At 48.7% G+C, this 27,564-nt stretch overlaps 1 long non-coding RNA gene across 1 annotated transcript; it reads left to right on the top strand.

Annotated features, from left to right (window-relative positions):
* Window positions 1-9,546: 9,546 nt before the first annotated feature.
* On the top strand, window positions 9,547-25,791 carry LOC116585841. Its single transcript, XR_004283784.1, has 3 exons — window positions 9,547-9,656; window positions 11,272-11,274; window positions 25,767-25,791. It is a non-coding gene; the product is annotated as an uncharacterized LOC116585841 (long non-coding RNA).
* Window positions 25,792-27,564: the final 1,773 nt, after the last annotated feature.

The raw sequence follows: 27,564 nt of genomic DNA, 5'->3' as shown, positions 1-27,564 counted from the left end.
AATCCGCTGCAGATGGGGACGGCCTTCCACTTGGCACTGAATTTATCTGTAGCTTGTGTTTACAATTCCATTCTCACACTACTGGTCCCCAAGCCCTCTGGATTCGGAGTTCCAGAGTCACAACACAGTATTCTGCCTTCCCCATAGAAAGAAGGAGTGTCTGGTGAGTCTGTCCAGAAAACCCACATGAGGATCAATCTGTGAGGCTCTCAAGGGAACCCCAATTTATAGGCTGCCCTGGCCTCTAGTATGGTGTCTGTCAGAGCCTAAGCCCCCACCTAGTGTCAGCAACCCAGAGAGTGGGACCCGTATCTAGCGTGTGGGACTGAACATGGCCTTACTCCATCATCTCTACTCATCCTTGTTATTCATGAATCTGTCCCCAGACCTTTGCTGGAATCCCTGCCAATGGGGGAACCTGAAGTACAACAGAGAACTCCACCTCTTCCATGGCAGGAATCCTAACTGTTGGGATGGGTGTTCAACTCTCAGAGTTGGAGCCAGCTGCATGGCCAATGAGACCACAACCACACATCAGGGCCGCCTAGGGCCCAAACAGGCATTGTGACCCTCAGCCTGAGCATGCTTTCAAACAAGCCCTCTCAGTTGCACCACCAGGATCCTGCTTTGTAGGACAGGGACACCCCTAGGCCCATATCCTAACCCTTGGTGGGATATTCCAAGCATTCAGACCCAGAGCCCGTCTCTGGAATCCCTGTTTTGGGGCACCCCTAAGATGGAAAACAGCACTCTTCCCTTCCCCGAAAAACCCACAAAACTATTGGGAGACGCCAGGATCCTTAGAGAGTAAAATCTCCCATGGACTCATTGGACCACACCTGCATTCCGAGACCATCCTGTATACAGAATCCAGATATAAAAGCCTGTGCTACCACCTTCGCGTCACCCTAATTACAGTTCCTGATGAGCTGCCCTCCAGTTCTATGCATACGGACTGCAATCACCTTGCCATTATCCCTAACCCGAGTTTGTGTTTGCAGACTTCTCTCCATAACCATGGCTCACGTGTCCTCCAGGGTGTGGTCTATGGAATCACACCACAGCACTGTGCGTGCCATCCCCTAAGAAAGTTTGCACATCACAGTTTCCCAAACCTCCAGATTAGGAGAAACCTGAAAATCCCCTGAACACACCCCAATATTGGATGCCTTCTGGACACAAATGCACAGTCTGAAAAACCCTGATCACCTACATCTAGGCAGACACCCAAGTCAAATGTCCTGAGTCTGACGATTGAACCTGACATGCGTCTAGGACTTCATTGGAACCCTAGATTAGGTTGTCAGGCATCTGTCTCCAGAGGCCTGTTCTGGAATACAAACTTATGATACAAAATATGGTCCCTGGGCCACAGAAAACTACATCTCCTGTCCCCAGAAGGGGACACATCTCTTCAACCTGTGTTAAACCCTCAGGGTAGGAGAATCCTGCATGGTCCCTTAGCCACCAGCACATTCTAAGATCACCCTGGTAACAAACCAGCATTGTGACCCATCTGCAAGAGAACCCATTTCAACTCAAGGCCTTGGTACTTCGCCCCAGAGCCACCAGAACGAACCTGCCATGTTCCTCAGCTGCAATGGTCAATGGAGGCGTGCTTTCCAGGCACCCTTGCTGGAGAGCTCTGCTATCCATACTTTCCACGTGGGGGACTCTGGAGCAAACAAACCAGATTCCACCTGTCAGTAGAAAAAACAACCTTGCTGTTTGGAGCATCTCACAAGCATCAGCGTGGGGAATCCTCCATGGCCTCTTGAAGCCACCTCTCCATTTGTTGGTCATCATAGACACAACCTCCAGTATGAGCAAATATCATTCATCTGCCCTTATTCTGGTGCTGGATATCTCGTTCATTGGCCATCATAGATACAAACTCCAGTGTGAGCAGACATCTGACCTCACCCATACTCAGGTGCTGGAGATCTTGAAAAACCACTGCACATTGGAACGGCAATGTGCTCGGCACTGAGCTTAAATGTACCTTGTCTATTCAGACTTCTGTCCTCACACTCCTCGCCTTCAAGCCCTCCATATTGGGAATTTGGGAGCCACAATGCAGCCTTCTGCCTGCCCACCAGAAGGAAGAAGTGCCCTATGGGTCTGCGCAGAAAATCCACATGAGGATCCACCTGCACGGCCGTCTATGGCACCCCAATATAATAGGCCACCCTGTGAACTAATGCTCTGTCTGACACAGCCCGACCCCCAACCACCTGGCGGCCACACAGATAGTGGACCCCGTATCCTACAGTTGTGAGCTGCCTTGACCTGAGTCTTTCATCTCGAACCAACCTGGGTATTCAGGTACCTGTTCCAGAACATAGCTCAAATTCCTGCCCATGGTAGATCCTGAAGCACAAAAGAGTACTCCTCCTTCCCCATGGAAGGAAAATTAAATGTTGATATGGTGGTCCAACCCTCAGATTGGGATCCAGGTGCATGGAACAAGAGACAACGCTCACTCAAGATGGGGAGCTGGACACAAATAGGAATTGTGACCCTCACACTGAGACCCATTTCCAACAAGACCCTGCGGGATCTGAACCAGGACACCACAGAGCTGGCCTGTCAGGCCCCTAGGCCCCAATCCTAAGCCTTGGTGAGGTTACCCAGGCACCAGGACCCAGAACCCATCTCTGGAATCCATGTTTTGACAGGAACCCTGACACGGTAAAATGTGGTCTCCCCTTCCCCAGTAAGACACCAAACTCTTGGGTGCTGGGCAGAATTCCCCAGATAGGAAGAAACTCCCATGGGCACATGAGGACACCCATCCATTCCGTGGCCATCCTAGACACAATCCAGACAGAAAAGCCTGTGTTCCTGCCTCCCAGACGCCCAAATTTCAAATCCGAGGAGCTGCCCTCAGGATCTGCAGATCGGGCCTGCCATCACCTCGCCCCTAACTCGTACCCAATTTTGTGTCTGAAGACATTGGTCCCAGAGCCCTGAACCACATACCTTCCAGGATGGGGCCTCCAGAACCACAGCATATCACTGGGCCTGCTCTCTGGAGGAAACTCTGCCTGTCTCAGTTGCCCAAACCCTCCACATTAGGAGACACCTTCAAGGCCCCTGAGCTCACCCCAATTTCATAGGCTGCTGTGGAAAAAATGCACTGTCAGACACAGCCTCAGCACCTACCTCCAGGAAGACACGCAGGTCAATGGCGCTGAGTCCGAAGATTGAATCTTCCATGCCCCTAGGACCTCATCAGAACCCTAGCTTAGGTTTTCAGGCCTCTGTCCCTAGAGGCCTGTCCTGTAAAATCAATACATGGTCCAACCTGTGGTCCGTGAGCCATACAAGAGAACTGCTCCTGTCCCGAGAAGGAAACCTTTCTCCTGGAAACTGGGTCTAACCCTTAGGATAGGAGAATCCAGCATGGGCCCAGGGCCTCCGCCACATTCTAAGGTCTCCCTGGACACGAAGCAGCATTGGGAACCATTAGACTGAGAACTTCCGTCAACTCAGATCACTTGGAACTTGGAACAGGAGAGAGCGGATCAAGCTTGCCATGTTCCTCAGCTGTAATGGTAACACGAGGATGGCTTCCCAGGCCTCCATTCAGAGACCTGTGCTATCGAATCTTCCGTATGGGGGAACCTGCAGCCCTCTAAGCAGACTTCCCCTGTCCTGCAGTAGGACACCTTGCTGTTTGGAGCAGCTCACAAGCTCCAGCTTGGGAAAACCTCCAAGGCTTCTTGAGCAAACCCCACCATTCATTGGCCATCATGGATACAAACTCCAGCGTGAGCAGACATCTGACCCTCTACCATACTCAGGTGCTGGAGATCTCGGAACAACCGCTGAACATTGGAACGGCCATGTGCTTGGCACTGAGCTTAACCATAGTTTGTGTTTTCAGGCTTCTGACCTCACAGTCCATGCCTGCAAGCCCTCCATATTGGGAATTCTGGAGCCACAACGCAGTCTACTGCCTGCCCACAAGAAAGAAAAAGTACCCTATGGGTCTGCACAGAAACACCACATGAGGATCCAATTGCACAGCTCTCAACGGCACTCCAATATCATAGGCCGGCCTCTGTCTGAATGCTCTGTGTGACACAGCTCGAGCCCCAACCTCCGATCAGCCACCCAAACAGCGGGTCCCATATCCAGCAGGTGGGTCCTGCATTGGCCGAGGCCGTTATCTTGAAGCAACCTGGGTAATCAGGTACCTGTCCCAGAACTTAGCTCTAATTCCTGCCCATGAGGGACCCTGAAGCACAAATGAGTACACCTCCTTCCCAATGGCAGGAAAACTGAGTGTTGAGATGACAGTCCAACCCTCAGAGTGGGAGCCAGGTGCATGGCATATGAGACCACGCCCACACAGGATTGGCAGCTGGGCACAAACAGGCATTGTGACAATCACGCTAAGACCCTTTCGAACAAGCCTCCTTGCGAGCTGGACCAGGAGCCCACAGAGTGGGCCTGTCCTGCTCCTAGGCCCAAATCCTAAGCCTTGGTGGGGTTATCCAGGTGCCTGGACCCAGAACTAATCTCTGGAATGCCTGTTTGGATGGGACCCCTGAGATGGAAAACCACGCTCTACCCTTCTCCCAGAAAGATACCAATGTCTGGAGTGCCGGGCAGATTCCCCAGAGAGGTAGAATCTCCCATGGACCCATGAGGCAACCCGACCATTCCATGGCCATCCTAGACGCACAATCCAGAAAGAAAAACCTGTGCTCCTGCCTCCCAGCCATCCGAATTTCAAATCCCGAGCAGCTGCGCTCAGGGTCTGCAGATTGGGCCTGCCATCACCTCCCCCCTAACTCTTACCCGAGTTTGTGTCTGAGACTTTGGTCCCAAAGTCCTGACCCACATTTACTCCAGGATGGGGCCTCCAGAACCACATCACATCACTTGGCCTGCTCTTCCGAGGAAACTCTGCCAGTTACAGTTTCCTAAGCCCTCCAGATGAGCAGAAACCTGCAAGGCCCCTAAGACCACCCCAATTCCATAGGCCACTCTGGAAAAATGCACAGTCTGACACAGCCTCAGAACGTACCTCCAGGAAGACATGCAGGTCAATAGGAAGGGATGAATGCCCTAAGACCATGGTGGGTCCAAGGTGCTGGGTGTGCGGCCAGCTGTCTGGTGTCTATTGGAAGGTCTGGGCTCAGGCTTTGTAAGACAGAGCATTAGTGCTTAGGGTAGCCTATGCAATTGGGGTGTTGCTGAGGGCCGATCAGGTTTATCCTCATTTTGGGTTTCTGAGCAATGCCATAGACAATATATTTCTTCTGGTGGGAAGTCAGAGTGATTAGTTTTGGCCCCAGTATTCCCAATAAAGAGGGCTTGTGGGCCAGGAGTGTGAGGATGGAATTCTGAAAACACAAGCTATGGTGAGGTTTGGGGCCAAGGGCATGGCAGGCGCACTCTGCAGAGGCTGAATTGAGATCTCCTACATCTGAAGTGAGAATTAGGATCAAACGTTGGCTGAGCTGGAGTTTGTTTCCATGATGGCCCCTTCATGAAGCGTGGGCCTCATGAGGCTAAGGAGGTTTTACGATGCTGAGTTTGTGAGTTGCTCCAAACCACAAGGTTTCCTTCTGCGGGACAGTTGAGTCCTGTTGGATGGCTCCAGGAAGTCCCATACAGAAGGACTGGAGAGCAGGGTTTGTAGGATGGATGCCTGTACAGCATACCTCGCATTCCCATTGGCTCTTTGTGACAAGACATGTTTGAACTGCTGGCTCTGGGGCACGCTACCCAGGGGGCTGAGTTGAAATGGACTTTCCTGAGGTGGGTCATAATGTGGATTTGTGTCCATGGAGACCTTGGAATGTGCTGGTGGCTCAGGGGCCCTGCAGAATTCGCCTACCTGAATGGTTTGATACAGCTCCAATAAGAAAGCTCCCCATGTGGAGATGAGAGAGGTTCTGTTTGGTGCCTCAGAAAAGCCCCAGGTGCTGGTCTTCGAAACCAGTCCTCTGAGGAGAGACACCTGGAAATCAAAGCTAGGGTTCAGATTAGGGCATAGGGGCCTGTCCATTTCAATCTTCCGTCTTTGGGGACACTGTCTGAGTGTGTAAGTGGAGATAGTTTCTCAGCTAGTGTCAGAGTACCCCTCTTATTCCAGGGCAGCCTCCACTATCAAAATGGCCTCAGGGGCCTTGGAGGATTCTCCTAATCTGTAGGGTTGTGGCCAATGGATTGGGCACAATTTCCTTGGAGAGGACAGGCACAGTTCTTCGGTGTGGCTCCATAGGCCCTAGCCTGGAAGGTGTGTGGGTCTGTGCTGTGAGCACAGAAGGGCGAGTAGAAGGAGGTCCCTCAGGCTTTGTCTCTGGATGTTGTGTCCAGGATAGCCATGGAATGTAGGGTGGCCTCAGGGGCTATGGACGAGTCTCCCTTTCTGGGGATTTGGCCCAGTTCCCAAGAGTTTGGGGTCATTTTGTGGGAAGGGTGGAGTCCCGTAGTCTGACTCAGGTGTCTCTCCAAGAGAGGGGTTCCAGAGTAGAGCCCCAGGTTCAGACGACTGGAGAACTCGAACTCTGGTGAGGATTGGGAACATAGGGGCTTGGCAAACCCCAAATGTGGGCTCTTGGTCCAGGCTCTGGGAGGCCTTACTTCGACATGGGACTCACGCTGACGGTCACAATGTGAGTTTGTACCCAAGTCGGCATTCAAGTTTGGGCGTGGCCTCAGGAGCTATAAAGGTTTCTCCTACCTTGAAGGTGTGACTCCATGCCAACAGCAAGCTTTACAGCCATGAGGAAGGAGGAGTCCTGATTTGTGCTTCAGGTACCCACCTGTGTGGGGATTTGATATAATGTCTAGGATCAGATGTCTGAAAACCCAGATTGGGAAGAGATGACGGCATAAGGCCATGGCGTGTCCGATGTGCTGGGTGTGAGGCCAGCTGTCTCCTTGTCTGTCAGGACGTCTGGCCTCAGGCTGTGTCAGACAGAGCATTAGTGCCCAGGCCAGCCTATCTAACTGAAGTGCGGTCGAGGCCCGAGCAGGTTGATCCTCATTTGGGGTTTCTGGAGAGCCCCATAGGGCAATGTTTTCTTCTGATGGGCAGGCAGAGGGCTGCATTGTGGTTCCAGAATTCCCAGTCTGGAGGGCATGTTTGCCAGGAGTGTGAGGAAGGAAGTCTGAAAACACAAGCTAACACGAGGTTTGGGGCCAAGAGCATGGCAGGCCCACTCTGCAGAGGCTGAATCGAGATATCCTGCATCTGAGGTCAGGGCGAGTATTAGACGTTGCCTCAGGCTGGAGTTTGTATCCATGTTGGCCCCTTCCTGAAGGGGATGGGGCCGTCTTGAGGCCAGAGACGTTTCCCTACGCTGGGAGTTGTGAGCTGCTCCAAACCTCAAGGTTTCCTTCTGCAGGACAGTCGAGTCCTATTGGATGGTTCCAGGATGCCCAATACGGGAAGACTCGAGAGAAGGGGTCTAAGCATGGATGCCTGGAAACGCCACATCACATCACTAGCTACCTAGAGGGCTGGGATGTAATGGACTCTCATAAGGGTGGGTCATAATGTGGGATGGTGGCCATGGATACCTTGGAATGTGGTGGTGGCTCAGGGTCTTTGCAGGATTCTCCAACCCGAAGGGTTTGACACAGCTCCAACAAGGAAGCTTCCCATGTGGAGACTAGAGGTGTTCTGTTTGGTGCCTCAAGAAAGGCCCATATGCTGGTCTTTGAACCCAGGCCTCTGACACCTTGAAACCAAAGCAAGAGTTCAGATTACAGCCTAGGGGCCTGTCCAGTTCAATCTTCTATCTCTGTGGACATCTGTCTGCGTGTCTGCATGGACATAGTTGCTCAGCTTGTGTCAGAATGCCCCTCTGTGTCCAGGGCTGCTTACAGTAATGGGATGTCCTTGGGGACCTTGGAGTTTCTCCTATTCTGTAGGGTTGTGGGCAATGGAATGGGCACAGTCTTCTAGGAGAGAGTAGGCTCAGTCCTGTGTTGTGGCTGCAGAGGCCCCAGCCTGGAGGCTGTTTGTGCCAGGGCTGTAGGGACAGACATCCGAAAACACAAACTCGGCTCAGGATTGGAACCAAGGTTATGGTAGGCCTGATATACAGTCCGTTAGGGGATATCCTCGGCATATGAAATGAGGGTGAGTGGGAGGCGGTCGCTCAGGCTTTTGTCTCTGGATGTTGTGTCCACGATGGCCATTTAATGTAGGGGTGGCCTCATGGTCTGAGGAAGAGTATTCCCTCTCTGGTGATTTGCCCAGCTCCCTAGAGTTTGGGGTCATTCTGTGGGAAGGGAGGAGTCCTGTATTCTGCCTCAGGTGTCCCCCCAATAGAGGGATTTTAGAGCAGAGCAGTGGTTGTTGACATCTGGAATACCTGCCCTCTGGTTTGGCCTGGGGTCCTATGTGCATGGCAAGCCCCATATGCGGGCTCTTGGTCCAGGCACTGAGAGGTGTTACTTGAATACGGGACTCACACTGAGGGTCCCAATGTGTGTCTGTGCCCAAGGTGGCCCTCAAGCACTGGCGTGGCCTCATGGACCATGCATGTTTCTCCTACACTGAGCGTTGGACAACATACAAACCACAAGGTTTCTTGCCATGGAGAAGGAGGAATTCTGATTTTTGCATCACGTTCACCCCTGGGCAGTGATTAGAGATAAGGTATAGGTTCTGAAGCCTGAAAACCGAGGTTGGGAAGAGATGATGACCTAAGGCCATGGCGGGTCCGATGTGTTCAGTTTGGAGCCAGCTGTCTGGGTGTCGTTTGGGATGTCTGGTCTCAGGCTGTGCCAGACAAGGCATTAGTACACAGGGTAGGCTGTATAATTGCTTTACAATCGAGTGGCATGCATTAGATAATCATTTGGGGTTTCTTATTAGCAGCATAGGGCAAAGTTCTTCTTCTGGAGTGCAGGCAGAGTGCTGCATTGTGGCTTCGGAATTCCCAAACTGGAGGGCTTGTGGGCCAGGAGTGTGAGGACAGAAGTCTGAGAACACAAGCGAGGCTTAGGTTTCAGGGCAAGGGCATGACAGGCACACTCTGCAGAGCTGAATTGAGATCTCATGCATCTAAATCAGGGCGAGGATCAGACGTTGGCTCAGGTTTGAGTTTCTCTCCATGTTGGCCCCTTAATGAAGGTTGCGGGGTGCAATACAAGGCCATAAGGTTTTCCCGTGATGGGAGTTGTGAGATGCTCCAAACCACAAGGATTCCTTCTGCAGGATAATTAATACCCGTTGGCTGGCTCCAGGAAGTCCCATAAGGAAGTTCTCCAGAGCAGGGTTCTAAGGATGGATGCCTGGGCAGCCGGCCTCACATTCCAATTGTCTCTTAGCGACAAGACACGTTTGATCTGCTGGCTCTGGGGTAGCAACCGAGGGGGCTCAGTTGAAATGGACTCTCCTGAGGATGGGTCATAATGTGTGTTTGAATCCATGGAGACCTTGGAATGGGGCAGTGGCCCCAGGGCCCTGAAGCATTCTCCTAACCAGAGGTTTTGACACAGCTCCAACGAGCAAGTTTTTCATAGGGAGATGATATTTGTTCTTATTTGTGCCTCAGGAGACCACCCTATGCTGGTATTGGAAAACAGGTTTCTGAGGAGAAATGCCTGGAAACCAAAGCAATGGATCCAATTAGGGCTTAGGGGCCTGTCCGGTTCAATCTTCTTCTCTGGGGACTTCTGTTGACGGGTCTGAATGAAGGTAGCTGTTCAGCTGCTGTCTGATCACCCCTGTTGTCCTGGACGGCCTACACTATTGGGATGGCCTCAGTGACATTGGAGGTTTCTCCCAAATTGCAAGGTTGCGGCCAATGGAATGTGAAGAATTCCCTTGGAGAGGGAAGGCACAGTCCTGAGGTGTAGCTCTAGGGACCCTAGCATGGAGGGTTTGTATGCCAGAGCTGTCGGGACAGAAGTTTGAAAACACAAACTCCACTTAGGTTTGGCGACATAGGTATGGCAGGCCCGATCTATAGACCGTGATGAGAACTCTTCTGGATATGAACAAAAGGGGAGTGTGAGGCACTTGCTCAGGCTTTTGTCTATGGATTTTGTGTCACTGATGACCATGGAATGTCAGGATGGCCTCAGGGGCCAAGTACTATTCTCCCTCTTTGGGGATTTTGCATGATCCCAAAAGTTTTGGGTCATTCTGTTGGAAGCAAGGATGCCTATATGTTTTTTATCTCAGGTATACCACCAAAGAGGGATTCTAGAGCAGAGTCCTAGGGAGGGTGGCTGGACAACCTGACCTCCGGTTAACATTGGGGACCTAGGGGCATGGCAAGTCCCATATGTGGATCTTGGTCCAGACACTGAGAGGCCTTCCTTGAGGATAGGGCTCACGCTGAGGTTCAGAATGCATATTTGTGCCCACCAAGCCCCTCAAGCCTGTGCGGGGCCTAATGTACCATGCTGGTTTCTCCTAAACTGAACGGTGAAAAACTTGCCAACCACAAGGTTTCTGGCCATGGGGAAGGAGGAGTTCTTATTTCAGCATCACGTTCACCCCTGCTCAGTGATTGGAGTTAAGGTCTAGGTTCTGAAGCCTGAAAACCGAGGTTGGGAAGAGATGAAGATCTAAGGCCATGGCGTGTCCGATGTGCTCAGTGTTCAGCCAGCTATTGAGTGTGGGTCGGGAGGTGCGAGCTCAGGCTGTGGCAGACAGGGAATTAGTGCCCAGGCTAGACTGTATCATTGGGGTACAGTTGAGTTGCGTTCATGTTGATACTCATTTGTGGTTACTGGGTAGCCCCAGAGGGCAACGTTTTTCTTCTAGAAGGCCAGCACAGTGCCACATTGTGGCTCTGGAATTCCCAAACTGGAAGGCTTGTGGGCCAGGAGTGTGAGGACGAAATTCTGAGAACACAAGTGAGACTTAGGTTTTGGGGCGAGGGCACAGCAGGCACCCTCTGCAGAGATGATTCGAGACCTCGTGAACCTGAAGACAGAGCTAGGATCAGACGTTGGCTCAGGTTGGAGTTTCTGTCCATGACAGCCCCTTCATGAAGGGGGAGGGTCTCACGAGGCCATGGAGGTTTTCCCACGATGGGAGTTGTGAGATGCTCCAAACCACAATGATTCCTTCTGTGGGACAGTCAAGGCCTGCTGGATGGCTCCAGGACGTCCCATTAGGAAGTTCTCCAGAGCAGGGTTCTAAGGATGGATGCCTGGGCAGCCCGCCTCTCATTCCAGTTGTCATCTAGCAACAAGGCAAGTTAAATCTGCTGGCTCTGGGGGAGCAACCAAGCAGGGTGAGTTGAAATGGACTCTCCTGAGGATGGATCATAATGTGAGTTTGTGTCCATGGAGACCTTGGAATGGGGCGGTAGATCCGGGGCCTTGAAGGATGTTCATAACTGGAGGTTTTGATGGTGCTTCAAGGAGTCCTTTTCCTATGTGGAGATGAGAATTGTTTTGATGAGTACCTAAGGAATCTCCCATATGCTGGTATTGGAAACCAGGCCTCTGAGAAGAGATACCTGGAAACAAAAGCAATGGATCTGAATAGGGCCTTAGTGCCTGTCCAGTTCAATATTCTTCTCTGAGGATATCTGTTTATGGGTCTGAGAGGAGGTAGTCGCTCAATTGTGTCAGATCGCCCCTCTTTGTCCTGGGCAGCGTATAATATTGGGATGGCCTCGGGACATTGGAGTTTTCTCCTAATCTGTAGGGTTGTGGCCAATGGAATGAGCAGAATTCCCCTGGTGAGGGCAGGCACAGTCCTGAGGTGTGGCTCTAGGGGCCCCAGCCTGGAGAGTGTGTGGCCAGGCCTATGGGAACAGAAGTCTGAAAACACAAACTCCGCTTAGGATTTGGGACATAGGTAAGGCACACCCGATTTACAGATTGTGAGGAAAACTCTTTGGGATGTGAAAAAGGGTGAGTTTGAGGTGCTTGCTGAGGTTTTGTCTCTGGATTTGTGTCAACAATGTGGGTAGAATGTTGGCGTGGCCTCATGGGCCATGGACATTTTTCCTTCTCTGAGGATTTGGCCTGATCCCAAGAGTTTGAGTACATTCTGTGGGTTGGGAGGAGTCCTTTCTATTTGTTTGTTTGTTTGTTTGTTTTGTTGTTTTGTTTTTTATCTCCTGTTACCCACCAAAAGAGGGATTCCAGAGCAGAGCCCTTGGGAGGGGCAACTGGACAACCCCACCTCTGGTTAAGTTTGGGGGCCTAGGGACATGGCAAGTCCCATATGCGGGCTCTTGGTCCAGACACTGGGAGGCCTTCCTTGAAGACAGGGCTCACGCTGAGGGTCACGATGCCTATTTGTGCCCCAAAAGGCCCTCAAGCATGGGTGAGGCCTCATGGGCCATGCTGCTTTCTCCTACACTGAACATTGGAGAACATGCCAACCACAAGTTTTCTGGCCATTGGGAAGGAGGAGTTCTGATTTCTGCATCACATTCACCCCTGGACAGTGATTGGAGTTTAGGTCTAGTTTCTGAAGCCTGAAAACCAAGGTTGGGAAGAGATGAAGACCTAAGGACCTGGCACATCCAATGAGGTCAGTGTGCAGCCAGCTCTTGAGTGTAGGTCTGGAGTTGTGGGCTCAGGCTGTGTCAGACAGGGCATTAGACAGGGTAGACTGTATAATTGGGGTGCAGTCAAGAGGCGTTCAGGTTGATCCTCATTTGGGGTTTCTGAGTAGCTCCATAGGGCAACGTTTTTCTTCTGGAGGGCAGGGAGAGTGTTGGATTGTGTCTCCAGAATTCCCTACTGGCAGGCTTCCCAACCAGGAGTGAGAGGACGGAAGTCTGAGAACACAAGCTAGGTTTAGGATTCAGGGCGAGGGCATGGCAGGCACACTCTGCAGAGCTGAATCGAGATCTCATGTACCTGAAGCCAGGGTAAATATCAGACGTTTGCTCAGGTTGGAGTTTCTGTCCATGACGGCCCCTTCATAAAGTGGAGCGTCTCATGAGTCCATGGACGTTTTCCCATGATGGGAGTTGTGAGATGCTCCAAACCGCAAAGATTCCTTCTATGGGACACTCGAGACCTGTTGGATGGCTCCAGGATGTCCCATATGGTAGAGCAGGGTTCTAAGGATGGATGCCTGGGCAGTCTGCCTCCCATTCCAGTTGTCTCCTAGCAACAAGGCAGGTTCGATCTGCTGGCTCTGGGGGAAAAACCAAGGGGGTTGAGTTGAAATGGACTCTCCTGAGGATGGGTCATAATGTGGGTTTGTGTCCATGGAGAACTTGGAATGGTGCGCTTGATCCGGGGCCCTTAAATATTCTGCTAACCGGAGGTTTTGACAGAGCTCCAAAGAGTACGATTCCTATGTGGAGTCAAGATTTTTCTGATGAGTGCCTCAGTAATCCCCCAAATGCTGGTACTGGAAACCACGCCTCTGAGGACAGATGCCTGGAAACAAAAGCAATGGATCCGATTAGGGCTTAGGTGCCTGTCCGGTTCAATCTTCTTCTATGGGGATATCTCTCTGGGTCTGAGTGGAAGTAGTTGCTTAGCTTGTGACAGGTCACCCTTGTTTGTCCTGGGCGGCCGACATTATTAGGATGGCCTCTGGAAGTTTGGAGGTTTCTCCTAATCTGTAGGGTTGTGGCCAATGGAAAGGGCACAATTGCCCTGGAGATGGCAGGCACAGTCCTGAGTTGTGGCTCGAGGGGCCCAAGCTTGGAGGTTGTATGTCCCAGGACTGTGGGGACAGAAGCCTGAAAACACAAACTCATCTTAGGTTTGGGGATGTATGTATGAAAGGCCCGATCTATAGACCGTGAGGAGAATTTTTCAGCCTATGAACAAAGGGCGAGTGTGAGGTGCTTTCTCAGGATTATGTCTCTGGATTTTGTGTCAAGGTTGGCCGTGGAAAGTCGGGGTGACCCCAAGGGCCATGGTCAAGTCTTTCTCTCTGGTGATTTGGCCTGATCCCATGTGGTTGGGGTCATCTGTAGATGGGAGGAGTCCTTTCTGTATTTTTTTAACCTCAAGTGTCCCACCAAAGAGGGATTCCAGAGAAGAGCCCTGAGTAGGGGTGACTAGAAATCTCAAAATCTGGTTGAGATTGGGGGAACAGGTGCTTGGCAAGCCCCATATGCGGGCACTTGTTCCAGTCACTGAGAGGCTTTACTTGAGGATAGGGCTCACACTGAGGGTCACAATGTGTGTTTGTACAAATTGTAGCCCTAAGGGACAGGTGGGACCTCATGAGCCACGCTGCTTTCTCCTACAATGTACACTGGATAACATGCCAACCACAAGGTTTCTGGCCATAGGGAAGGAGGAGTTCTGATTTCTGCATCACGTTCATTCCTGGGAAGTCAGTGAAGATAACGTCTAGGTTCTGAAGCCTGAAAACCAAGGTTGGGTAGAGATGATGATCTAAAGCCATTGTGTGTGCAATGGGCTCAGTGTACGGCCAGCTGTCTGGGTGTCGGATGGGAGGTCTGGACTCAGGCTGTGTCAGACAGGGCTTTAGTGCACAGGCTACACTGTATAATTGGGGTATGTTCGAGTGGCATACAGGTTTTTCCTCATTGGCATTTCTGGTTACACCTAGAGTGCAACGTTTTACTTCTGGAGGGCAGGCAGAGTACTGTATTGTGTTTCCAGAATTCCCAAACTGGAGGGCTTGTGGCCAGGATTGTGAGGATGGAAGTCTGAGAACACGAGCTTTAGATTTTGGGTCGAGGGCATGGCAGGCACACTCTGCAGAGCTGAATTGAGATCTCATACTTCTGAAGTCAGGGCGAGGATCAGACTTTGGCTGAGGATGGAGTTTCTGTCCATGCGGGCCCGTTCATGAAGGTGGGGGGCATCATGAGGAATGGAGGTTTTCCCACGGTGGGATTGTGTGATGCTCCAAACAGCAAGGATTCATTCTGTGGGACAGTCAAGACCTGTTGGATAGATCCAGGATGTCCCATAAGGAAGTTCTTCAGAGCAGGGCTCTAAGGATGGATGCCTGGGAAGCCCACCTCGCATTCCAATTGTCTCCTAGCGACCAGGCAGGTTTGATCTACTGGCTCTGGGGGAGCAACCGAGGGGGCTGAGTTGAAATGGACTTTCCTGAGGATTGGTCATAATGTGGGTTTGTGTCCATGGAGACCTTGGAATGGGGCTGTGGCGCCGGCTCCTTGAAGGATTCTCTTAACTGGAGGTTTACACACAGCTCCAAAGAGCAAGATTCCCATGTGGATACGAGATTTTTTTCTGATTGGTGCCTCAGGATCCCCCATAACCTGGTATTGGCAACCAGGCATCAAGGAGAGTTGCCTGGAATCCAAAGCAATAGATCCGATTCATGCCTAGGGGCTTGACTGCTTCATTCTTCTCTCGGCACATCTGTCTATGGTTCTCAGTGGAGGGCATTGCTCAGCTTGTGTCAGATAGTCCCTGTTGTCCCGGGTGGCCTACACTACTGGGATGGTCTCTGGGACTTTGGAGGTTTCTCCTAATCTGTAGGGTTGATTCTATTGGAATAGGCCAAATTCACATGGAGAGGGCAGTCACAGTCCTGAGGTGTGGCCCTAGCTGTCTGGGTGTCGGTTGGGATGTCCGGGCTCAGGCTGTGTCAGACAGGGCATTAGTGCCCAGTCTAGACTCTATATTTGGGGAACAGTCGAGAGGCGTGCAGGTTGATCCTCCATTGGAATTTCTGGGTAGTCCTGTAGGGCAAAGTTTTCCTTCTGTAGGGCAGGCAGAGTGCTGCATTGTGGCTCCAGAGTTCCCAAACTGGAGGGTTTGTGGGCCAGGAGTGTGAGGACGGAATTCTGAGAACACAAGCTAGGCTTAGGTTTCGGGGCGAGGACAAGGCAGTCACACTCTGCAGAACTGAGTCTAGATCTGAAGTCAGGGCGAGGATCAGACTTTGGCCCTGGCTGGAGTTTCTGTCCATGATGACCCATTCATGAAGATGGGGGGGGCATCATGAGGCCATGGAATTTTCCCATGATGGGAGTGTGTGATGCTCCAAACTGCAAGGATTCATTTGCGGGACAGTCGAGACATGTTGGATGGATCCAGGACGTCCCATAAGGAAGTTCTCCAGAGCAGGGTTCTAAGGATGGATGCCTGGGAAGCCCACCTTGCATTCCAATTGTCTCCTAGCAACAAGACAGGTTTGATCTACTGGCTCTGGGGGAGCAACCGAGGTGGTTGAGTTGAAATGGACTCACCTGAGGATTGAACATAATGTGGGTTCATGTCCATTGAGACCTTGGAATGGGGCGGTGGCTCCTGGGACCTAAAGGTTTCTCCTAACTGGAGCTTTTCACAAAGCTCCGAAGAGCAAGTTGCCCATGTGGAGATGAGATTTGCTCTGATTGGTACCTCTGGAAACCCCCATATGCTAGTATTGGAAACCAGGCCTCTGAGGAGAGATGCCTGGAAACAAATGCAATGGATCCAATTAGGGTCTAGGTGCCTGTCTGTTTCAATCTACTTCTCTGGGGATAACTGTGTACGGGTCTGAGTTGAGGTAGTTGCTAAGCTTGGAACAGATCACCACTGTTTGTCCTGGGATGCCTACACTATTGGAATGGCGTCAGATACTTTGGAGTGTTCTCCTAATATCTTGGGTAGTCTCCAATGGAATGGGCAGGATTTCCTTGGAATAGCAGGCACAGTCCTGAGATGTGGTTCCAGAGGCCCCATCCTGGAGGGTGTGTGGGCCAAGATGGCTTTACAGAATTCTGAAACACAAACTCACCTTATGTTTGTGGACGTAGGTATGGCAGGCCCCATCTACAGACTGTGCAGAGAATTATTCAGGCTATGAACAAAAGGCGAGGGTGAAGTGCTTGCTCAGGCTTATGTCTTTGGATTTTGTGTCAACAGTGGCCATGGAATGTCGGGGTGGCCTCATGGGACATGGACAAGTCTTCCTCTCTGGGGATTTGGCCCAATCCCAAGTAGGTGGGGTGATTCTGTAGATGGGAGGAGTCCTTTCTGTATTTATTTACCTCAGGTGTCCCACCAAAGAGGGATTCCAGAGCAGAGCCCTTTGTAGGGGTGACTAGATACCTCGACCTCAGGTTAATATTGGGAGACTTGGTGGGGGAGGAGTCAAGATGGCGGAGAAGTAGCAGGCTGAGACTACTTCAGCTAGCAGGAGATCAGCTAAATAGCTTATCCTAAAGATTGCAAACACCTGCAAATCCTTCAGCAGATCGAAGAGAACAGCAATTCTAGAAACAAAAAAACAACCACTTTCTGAAAGGTAGGACTGGTGTAGAAGTGAATCCAAAGCGATGGGAAGATAGACCCCAGGGGGAGGGGCCTGATCCTGGCAAGCGGCAGAGCAACGGAGCACAAAATCAGAACTTTTAAAAGGCTGTTATGCTGAGGGTCAGCGCTCCAAGGGCTAAACCGGGGTGAAACCCACACGGGATCAGCGTGGCCTCAGTTCCCGCAGGGTCACAGAAGGATCGGGGGTGTCTGAGTGTCACAGAGCTTCTGGGTATTGGAACAGGGAAGCCGGCTACAGAGACAGAGCTGACAGTAAGCTCCCAGCTTGGGGTTACCTTGAACTGGTCGCAGGCTCGGGGAGCTTGGAGCGTGGCCAGAGGTCAGGCAGATGGGAGTTACTGGGCCCTGTTCTCTGGGGGCACACTGGGGAGTGGGGCCCCGGGCTCGCGGATTCCCCAGGCCGGAGATCAGGAGGCCGCCATTTGTATTCCCGTCCTCCAGAACTATATGGAAACTGCTCAGGGAACAAAAGCTCCTGAAAGCAAACCCAAGCGGATTACTCAGCCTGGACCCTGGCAAGAGCGGTGCAATTCCGCCTGGGCCAAAGACACTTGAGAATCACTACAACAGGCCCCTCCCCCAGAAGATCAACAAGAAATCCAGCCAAGACCACGTTCACCTACCAAGGAGTGCAGTTTCAATACCAAGGAGAGCAGCAGAATTCAATAGGAGGAGAAAGCAAAGCACGGAACTCATGGCTTTTTCCCTGTGAATTTTTAGTCTTGCAGTTAATTTATTTTTTTTTCATTTTTTCTCTCTTCTTCTGCTAAAGTTTTCTTTAAGTTTTACCCTTTTCTTTTTTAATGTTTTTAACTAGTTTATCTAATATATATATTTTTTTCTTTTTTATACTTTTCTTTATTCGTTTTCTTTTTTAAATTATTTTCTTCTCTTTTTTTTTTCTTTTTCTTTCTTTCTTTCTGAACCTCTTTTTATCCCCTTTCTCCCCCCTCACGATTTGGGATCTTTTCTGATTAGGTTAAAACATATTTTCCTAGGGTTGTTGCCACCCTTTTAGTATTTTACTTGCTCCTTCATATACTCTTATCTGGACAAAATGACTAGGCGGAAAAATTCACCACAAAAAAAAAAAAAAAAGAACAAGAGGCAGTAGCAAAGGCTAGGTACCTAATCAATACAGACATTGGTAATATGTCAGATCTAGAGTTCAGAATGACGATTCTCAAGGTTCTAGCCGGGCTCGAAAAAGGCATGGAAGATATTAGAGAAACCCTCTCGGGAGATATAAAAGCCCTTTCTGAAGAAATAAAAGACCTAAAATATAACCAAGTTGAAATAAAAAAAAAACTATTAATGAGGTGCAATAAAAAATGGAGGCTCTCACTGCTAGGATAAATGAGGCAGAAGAAAGAATTAGTGATATAGGAGACCAAATGATGGAGAATAAAGAAGCTGAGAAAAAGAGGGACAAAAAGCTACTGGACCATGAGTGGAGAATTCGAGAGATAAGTGACACCATAAGATGAAACAACATTAGAATAATTGGGATTCCAGAAGAAGAAGAAAGAGAGAGGGGAGCAGAAGGTATACTGGAGAGAATTATTGGGGAGAATTTACCCAATATGGCAAAGGGAAAAAGCATCAAAATTCAGGAGGTCAGAGAACGCCCCTCAAAATCAATAAGAATAGGCCCACACCCCGTCACCTAATAGTAAAATTTAAAAGCCTTAGTAACAAAGAGAAAATCCTGAAAGCAGCCCAGGAAAAGAAGACTGTAACATACAATGGTAAAAATATTAGATTGGCAGCAGACTTATCCACAGAGACCTGGCAGGCCAGAAAGAGCTGGCATGATATATTCAGAGCACTAAATAAGAAAATCATGCAGCCAATAATACTATATCCAGCTAGGCTATCATTGAAAATAGAAGGAGAGATTAAAAGCTTCCAGGACAAACAAAAACTGAAAGAATTTGCAAACACCAAACCAGCTCTACAGGAAATATTGAAAGGGGTCCTCTACGCAAAGAAAGAGCCTACAAGTGGTAGATCAGAAAGGAACAGAGACAATATACAGTAACATTCACCTTCAGGCAATACAATGACACTAAATTCATATCTCTCAATAGTTACCCTGAATATTAATGGGCTTAATGCCCCAATCAAAAGAAACAGGGTATCAGAATGGATAAAAAAACAAAACCCATCTATATGTTGCATACCAGAAACTCATTTTAAGCCCGAAGACACCTCCAGATTTAAAGTGAGGGGGTGGAAAAGAATTTACCATGCTAATGGACATCAGAAGAAAGCAGGAGTGGCAATCCTTATATCAGATCAATTAGATTTTAAGCCAAAGACTATAATAAGAGATGAGGAAGGAAACCATATCAAACTCTAAGGGTCTGTCCAACAAGGAGATCTAAAAATTTTAAATATCTATGCCCCCAACGTGGGAGCAGCCAACTATATAAACCAGTTAATAACAAAATCAAAGAAACACATCAACAATAATACAATAATAGTAGTGAATTTTAACACTCCCCTCACTGAAATGGACAGATCATCCAAGCAAAAGATCAACAAGGAAATAAAGGCCTTAAACGACTCACTGGACTGGATGGTCATCACAGATATATTCAGAACATTTCATCCCAAAGCAACAGAATACACATTCTTCTCTAGTGCACATGGAACATTCTCCAGAATAGATCACATCCTCGGTCCTAAATCAGGACGCAACCAGTATCAAAAGATTGGGATCATTCCCTGCATATTTTCAGACCACAATGGTCTGAAGCTAGAACTCAACCACAAGAGGAAGTTTGGAAAGAACCCACATACATGGAGACTAAACAGCATCCTTCTAAAGAATGAATGGGTCAACTGGGAAATTAAAGAAGAATTGAAAAAAAAATGGAAACAAATGATAATGAAAATACAATGGTTCAAAATCTGTGGCACACAACGAAGGCAGTCCTGAGAGGAAAATATATAGCAGTGCAAGCCTCTCTCAAGAAACAAGAAAGGTCTCAGGTACACAACCTAACCCTTCACGTAAAGGAGCTAGAGAAAGAACAAGAAAGAAACCCTAAGCCCAGGAAGCGAAGAGAAATCATAAAGATCAGAGCAGAAATCAATGAAATATAAAACAAAAAAAAAACAATAGAACAAATCAATGAAACTAGGAGCTGGTTCTTTGAAAGAATTAATAAAATTGATAAACCCCTGGCCAGACTTATCAAAAAGAAAAGAGAAAGGACCCAAATAAATAAAATCATGAATGAAAGAGGAGAGATCACAGCTAACACCAAAGAAATACAAACTATTATAAGAACATACTATGAGCAACTCTACGCCAACAAATTTGACAATTTGGAAGAAATGGATGCATTCCTAGAAACATATTAACTACCACAACTGAACCAGGAAGAAATAGAAAGCCTGAACAGACCCATAACCAGTAAGGAGATTGAAGCAGTCATTAAAAATCTCCAAACAAACAAAAGCCCAGGGCCAGATGGCTTCCCGGGGGAATTCTACCAAACATTTAAAGAAGAACTAATTCCTATTCTCCTGAAACTGTTCCAAAAAATAGAAATGGAAGGAAAACTTCCAAACTCATTTTATGAGGCCAGCATCACCTTGATCCCAAAACCAGACAAGGATCCCATCAAAAAAGAGAGCTATAGACCAATGTCCTTGATGAACACTGATGCGAAAATTCTCACCAAAATACTAGCCAATAGGATTCAACAGTACATTAAAAGGATAATTCACCACGACCAAGTGGGATTTATTCCAGGGCTGCAAGGTTGGTTCAACATCCGCAAATCAGTCAGTATGATACAACACATCAATAAAAGAAAGAACAAGAACCATATGATACTCTCAATAGATGCTGAAGAAGCATTTGACAAAGTACAGCATCCCTTCCTGATCAAAACTCTTCAAAGTGTAGGGATAGAGGGCACATACCTCAATATTATCAAAGCCATCTATGAAAAACCCACTGCAAATATCATTCTCAATGGAGAAAAACTGAAAGCTTTTCCGCTAAGGTCAGGAACATGGCAGGGATGTCCATTATCATGACTGCTGTTCAACATAGTACTAGAACTCCTAGCCTCAGCAATCAGAAAACAAAAGGAAATTAAAGGCATCGAAATAGGGAAAGAAGAAGTCAAACTATCACTCTTCACTAATGATATGATACTATATGTGGAAAACCCAAAAGACTCCACTCCAAAACTGCTAGAACTTGTACAGGAATTCAGTAAAGTGTCAGGATATAAAATCAATGCACAGAAATCAGTTGCATTTCTCTACACCGACAACAAGACAGAAGAAAGAGAAATTAAGGAGTCAATCCCATTTACACTTGCACCCCAAACCATAAGATACCTAGGAATAAACCTAACCGAAGAGGCTAAGAATCTATACTCAGAAAACTATAAAGTACTCATGAAAGAAATTGAGGAAGACACAAAGAAATGGAAAAATGTTCCATCCTCCTAGATTGGAAGAATAAATATTGTGAAAATGTCTATGCTACCTAAAGCAATCTACACATTTAATGCAATTCCTATCACTTTGGTACTTTGGTACCATCCATCTTTTTCAAAGAAATGGAACAAATAATTCTAAAATTTTTATGGAACCAGAAAAGACCTCAAATAGCCAAAGGGATATTGATAAAGAAAGCCAAAGTTGGCGGCATCACAATTCCGGACTTCAAGCTCCATTACAAAGCTGTCATCCTCAAGACAACATGGTCCTGGCACAAAAACAGACACATAGATCAATGGAACAGAATAGAGAGCCCAGAAATAGACCCTCAACTCTATGGTCAACTAATTTTCGACAAAGCAGGAAAGAATGTCCAATGGAAAAAAGACAGCCTCTTCAATAAATGGTTTGGGAAAATTGGGCAGCCACATGCAAAAAATGAAATTGGACCATTTCCTTACACAACACACAAAAATAGACTCAAAATGGATGAAGGGCCTCAATGTGAGAAAGGAATCCACCAAAGTCCTTGAGGAGAACACAGGCAGCAACCTCTTCGACCTCAGCCGCAGCAACATCTTCCTAGGAACATCGCCAAAGGCAAGGGAAGCAAGGGCAAAAATGAACTACTGGGATTTCATCAATATCAAAAGCTTTTTCACAGTAAAGGAAACAGTTAACAAAACCAAAAGACAACTGACAGAATGGGAGAGGATATTTGCAATCGACATATCAGATAAAGGACTAGTGTCCAAAATCTATAAAGAACTTAGTAAACTCAACACCCAAAGAACAAATAATCCAATCAAGAAATGGGCAGAGGACATGAACAGACATTTCTGCAAAGAAGACATCCAGATGGCCAACAGACACATGAAAAAGTGCTCCACATCACTCGGCATCAGGGAAATACAAATCAGAACCACAATGAGATATCACATCACACCAGTCAGAATAGCTAAAATCAACAAGTGAGGAAATGACAGATGCTGGCGAGGATGTGAAGAAAGGGGAACCCTGTTGGTGGGAATGCAAGCTGGTCCAACTGCTCTGGAAAACAGCATGGAGTTTCCTCAAAATGTTGAAAATAGAACTGCCCTATGACCCAGCAATTGCACTACTGGGTATTTACCCTAAAGATACAAATGTAGTGATCCAAAGGGGCACGTGCACCCAAATGTTTTAGCTACAATGTCCACAATAGCCAAACTATGGAAAGAACCTAGATGTCTGTCAACAGATGAATGGATTAAGAAGATGTGGTAAATATACACAGTGGAATACTATGCAGCCATCAAAAGAAACGAAATCTTGCCATTTGCGACAACGGGGATGGAACTAGAGTGTATCTTGATTAGCGAAATAAGTCAAGCAGAAAGACAACTATCATATGATCTCCCTGATATGAGGAAGTGGTGATGCAACATGGGGGCTTAAGTGGGTAGGAGAAGAATCAATGAAACAAGATGGGATTGGGAGGGAGACAAGCCATAAGTGACTCTTAATCTCACAAAACAAACTGAGGGTTGCTGGGGGGAGGGGGTTTGGGAGAAGGGGGTGGGGTTATGGACATTGGGGAGGGTATGTGCTCTGGTGAGTGCTGTGAAGTGTGTAAACCTGGCGATTCACAGACCTGTACCCCTGGGGATAAAAATATATGTTTAAAATAAATAAAAAATTGAAAAAATATATGGGAGACTAGGGGCATGGGAAGCCACATATGCGGCTCTTGGTCCAGCCACTGAGAGGCTTTACTTGAGGACAGGGGTCATGCTGAGGGTCACAATGTGTGTTTGTGCCTATTGCGGCCCTCAAGCATGGGCGGGGCTTCATGGGCCACACTGGTTTCTCCTACAATGTACGTTGGACAACATGCCAACCACAATATTCTGGCCAGGGGGAAGGAGGAGTTCTGATTTCTGCATCACGTTCACCCTGGGAAGTGAGTGGAGATACAGGCTAGGTTTCTAAAGCCTGAAGACCGAGGTTGGGAAGAGATGACTACCTAAGGCAATGGCGATTCAGATGTTCTCAGTGTACAGCCAGCTGTCTGAGTGTCGGTCGGGAATTCAGGACTCAGGCTGTGTCAGATAGGGCATTAGTGCCCACGCTAGACTGTATAATTGGGGTACAGTCGAGTGGCGTGCAGGTTGATCCTCTTTTGGGGTTTCTGTGTAGCCCCATAGGGCAACGTTTCTCTTCTGGAGGGCAGGCAGAGTGCTGCATTGTGTCTCCAGAATTCCCAAACTGAAGGGCTTGTGGCTCAAGAGTGTGAGGACAAAAGTCTGAGAACACAATCTAGGCTTAGGTTTTGGGGCAAGGGCACGGAAGGCACACTCTGCAGAGCTGTATTGAGATCTCATGCATCTGCAGTCAGGGTGAGGATCAGATGTTGGCTCAGGTTGGAGTTTCTATCCACGATGTCTCCTACATGAAGGTGGGGGCTCACTAGGCCATGGAGGTTTGCCCATGGTGTGAGTGTGTGATGCTGCACACCACAAGGATTCCTTCTGCGGGAGAGTTGAAACCTGTTGGATGGATCAAGGACGCCCATAAGGAACTTTTCCAGAGCAGGGTTCTAACGATGGATGCCTGGGCAGTGAACTCGCATTCCAATTGTCTCCTAATGACAAGGCAGGTTTGGTCAGCTGGCACTGGGTGAGCAACTGAGGGGCCTGAGTTGAAATGGACTCTCCTGAGGATTTGTCATAATTGGGTTTGTGTCCATGGAGACCTTGGAATGGGGCGGTGGCTCCGGGATCCTGAAGGATTCTCCTAACCAGAGGTTTTGTCACAGCTCCAAAGTGCTAGATTCCCATGTGGAGACGAGATTTGTTCTGATTGGTGCCTCAGGAACCCCTATACGCTGGTATTAGCAACCAGGCATCTGAGGAGAAATGCCTGGAATCCAAAATATTGATCTGATGCGTGCCTAGGGGCCTGTCTGCTTCAATTCACTCTTGCCACATCTGTCTATGGTTCTGAGTGGATGTCGTTGCTCAGCTTGTGACAGAATGACCCTGTTTGTCCCTGGAGGCCTACACTACTGGGATGGTTTCGGGAATTTGTAGGTGTCTCCTAATCTGTTGGGTTGTGGCCAATAGAATAGGCAGAATTCCTTTAGAAAGTGCAGGCACAGTCCTGAGATGTGGCCCCAGCTGTCTGGGTGACGGTAGGGAGGTCCGGGCTCAGGCTGTGTCAGACAGGGCATTAGTGCCCAGGGTAGACTGTAAAATTGGGGCACAGTCGAGTGGCGTGCAGGTTGATCCTCATTTGGCATTTCTGGGTAGCCCCATTAGGGCAACGTTTTTCTTCTGGAGGGCAGGCATAGTGCTGCATTGTGGCTCCGGAATTCCCAAACTTAAGGTGTGTGTGTTCCAGGAGAGTGAGGACGGAATTCTGAGAACATAAGCTATGCTTAGGTTTCGGGGCGAGGGCACGGCAGGCACACTCTGAAGAGCTGGATCAATATCTCGTGCATCTGAAGTTAAGGCAAGGATCAACCGTTAGCGCACGTGGAGTTTATGTCCATGATCCGCCTTCATGAAGATTGGGGGCATCATGTGGCCTCAGAAGTTTTCCCATGATGGGAGTTGTGAGATGGTCCGTGTTTAAGGACTCCTTCTGCGGGACAGTTGAGACCTGTTGGATGGCTCCTGGACGTCCCATAAGGAATGACGCAAGAGCAGGGTTCTAAGGATGGATGCCTGAGGATCCCGCTTCACATTTCAATTGTCTCCTAGCAACAAGGCCGGTTCGATCTGCTGGATCTGGGGGAGAAACTGAGGGGGGTTAGTTGAAATGGACTCTCCTAAGGATGTGTAATAATGTGGAATTGTGTCCATGGAGACATTGGAATGGGGCGGTAACTCCAGTAACCTGAAGTCACCTCCGTTGACCAAAACCTCCTAACTGGAGGTTTTGACACAGCTCCATAGAGCAAGATTCCCATGTGGAGACGAGATTTGTTCTGAATAAATCCCCATATGCTGGTATTGGAAACCAGGTTTCTCAGGAGAGATGCCTGGAAACAAAACCAATGGATCTGATTGAGGCCTAGGTACTTGTCTGGTTCAATCTTCTTCTCTAGGCATATCTGTTTACAGGTCTGAGTGGAGGTATTGGCTCAGCTTGGATCAGTTTGCCCCTGTTTGTCCTGGACGTCCTACACTACTGGGATGGCCTCGGGAACATTGGAGGTTTCTCCTAATCTGTAGGGTTGTGTCCAAAGGAATGAGCAATATTCACTTGGAGAGGGCAGGCACAGTTCTGAGGTGTGGCTCCAGGGGCTCCAACCTTGAGGGTGTGTGGGCCAGGACAATGGAGACAGAAGTCTGAAAACACAAACTCAGCTTAGGTTTGGGTACATAGGTATGACAGGCCCGATCTACAGACTGTGAGGAGAATTTTTTGGGCTATGAACAAAGGGCGAGTGTGAGGCACTTTTTCAGGCTTTTGTCTCCAGATTTTGTGTCAACGGTGGCCGTGGAATGTCGGGCTGGCCTCATCGGCCATGGACGAGTTTTACTCTCTGCGTATTTGGCCCGATTCCAAGTGTTTGGGTTCATTCTTGGAAGGTAGAAGTCCTTTCTCTATTTTTTTTTTTTTTTGCCTCATGTTTTGTACCAAAGAGGCATTCCAGAGAAGAACTCTGAATATGGGTGACTAGACTTCTAGAGCTCTGGTTAAGTTTGGGGGATTAGGGGCATGGCAAGCCCCATATGTGGGCTATTGGTCTAGCCCCTGAGATGCTTAACTTGAGGATAGGGCTCAGGCTGAGGGTCCCAATATGTGTTTGTATCCATCGCAGCCCTCAAGCATGACAGGGGTCTCATGGGCCACGCTGGTTTCCCCTACACTGAACGTTGAACAACAGGCCAACCACAGGGTTTCTTGCCATGGGGAAGGAGAAGTTCTGATTTATGCATCATGTACACCATTTGGCAGTGAGTGGAGATAAGGTCTAGGTTATGAAACCTAAAGACCAAGGTTGGAAAGAGATGACGACTTAAGGCCATGGCCTGTCTGATGTGCTCAGTGTGCGGCCAGCTGTCCGGGTGTTGGTCACAAGGTCTGGGCTAAGGCTGTGTCAGACAGTGCATTACTGCCCAGGCTGGATTTTATAATTCGGGTACAGTCGAGTGGCGTGCAGGTTGATCCTCATTTGTGGTTTCTGGGTAACCACATAAAGCAACGTTTTTCTTCTAGAGGTGAGGCTGCAGTATTGTGTCTCCAGAATTCCCAAACTAGAGGGCTTGTGAGCCAGGAATATGAGGACGGAAGTCTGAAAACACAAGCTAGGCTTAGGTTTTGGGGGGAGGGCACAGCAGGCACACTCTGCAGAGCTGAATCGATATCTCGTGCATCTAAAGTCAGGGCGAGGATCAGACACTGCCTCAGGTTGGAGTTTCTGTCCATGATGTCCCCTACATGAAGGTAGGGGCATCATGAGGCCATGGAGGTTTTCCCACGGTGCGAGTGTGTGATGCTGCAAACCACAAGGTTTCCTTCTGCAGTACAGTCGAGACCTGTGGGATGGATAAAGGTCATCCCACAAGGAACTTCTCCAGAGCGGGGTTCTAATGATGGATGCTTGGTAGCCCAACTCACATTCCAATTGTCTCCTAGCGACAAAACAGGTTCGATCTGCTGGCTCTGGGGCAACAACCAAAGGTGCTGAGTTGAAATGGACTCTCCTGAGGATGGGTCATGATGTGGGTCTGTGTCCATGGAGACCTTGGAATGTGGCAGTATCTCCAGGGACCTGAAGGTTTCTCCCAAGTAGAGGTTTTGACATGTCTCCAAAGAATAGTTGCCCATGTGGACACGAGATTTGTTCTGATTGGTAACTCATAAAACCCCCATATGATGGTGTTGGAAACCAGGCCTCTGAGGAGACATGCC

The sequence above is a fragment of the Mustela erminea genome, chromosome 3 (assembly GCF_009829155.1).
Source record: "Mustela erminea isolate mMusErm1 chromosome 3, mMusErm1.Pri, whole genome shotgun sequence".
NCBI lineage: Eukaryota > Metazoa > Chordata > Mammalia > Carnivora > Mustelidae > Mustela > Mustela erminea.
Note: the sequence above shows the minus strand (reverse complement) of the source record. Positions and strands in the feature narration are given on the sequence as shown.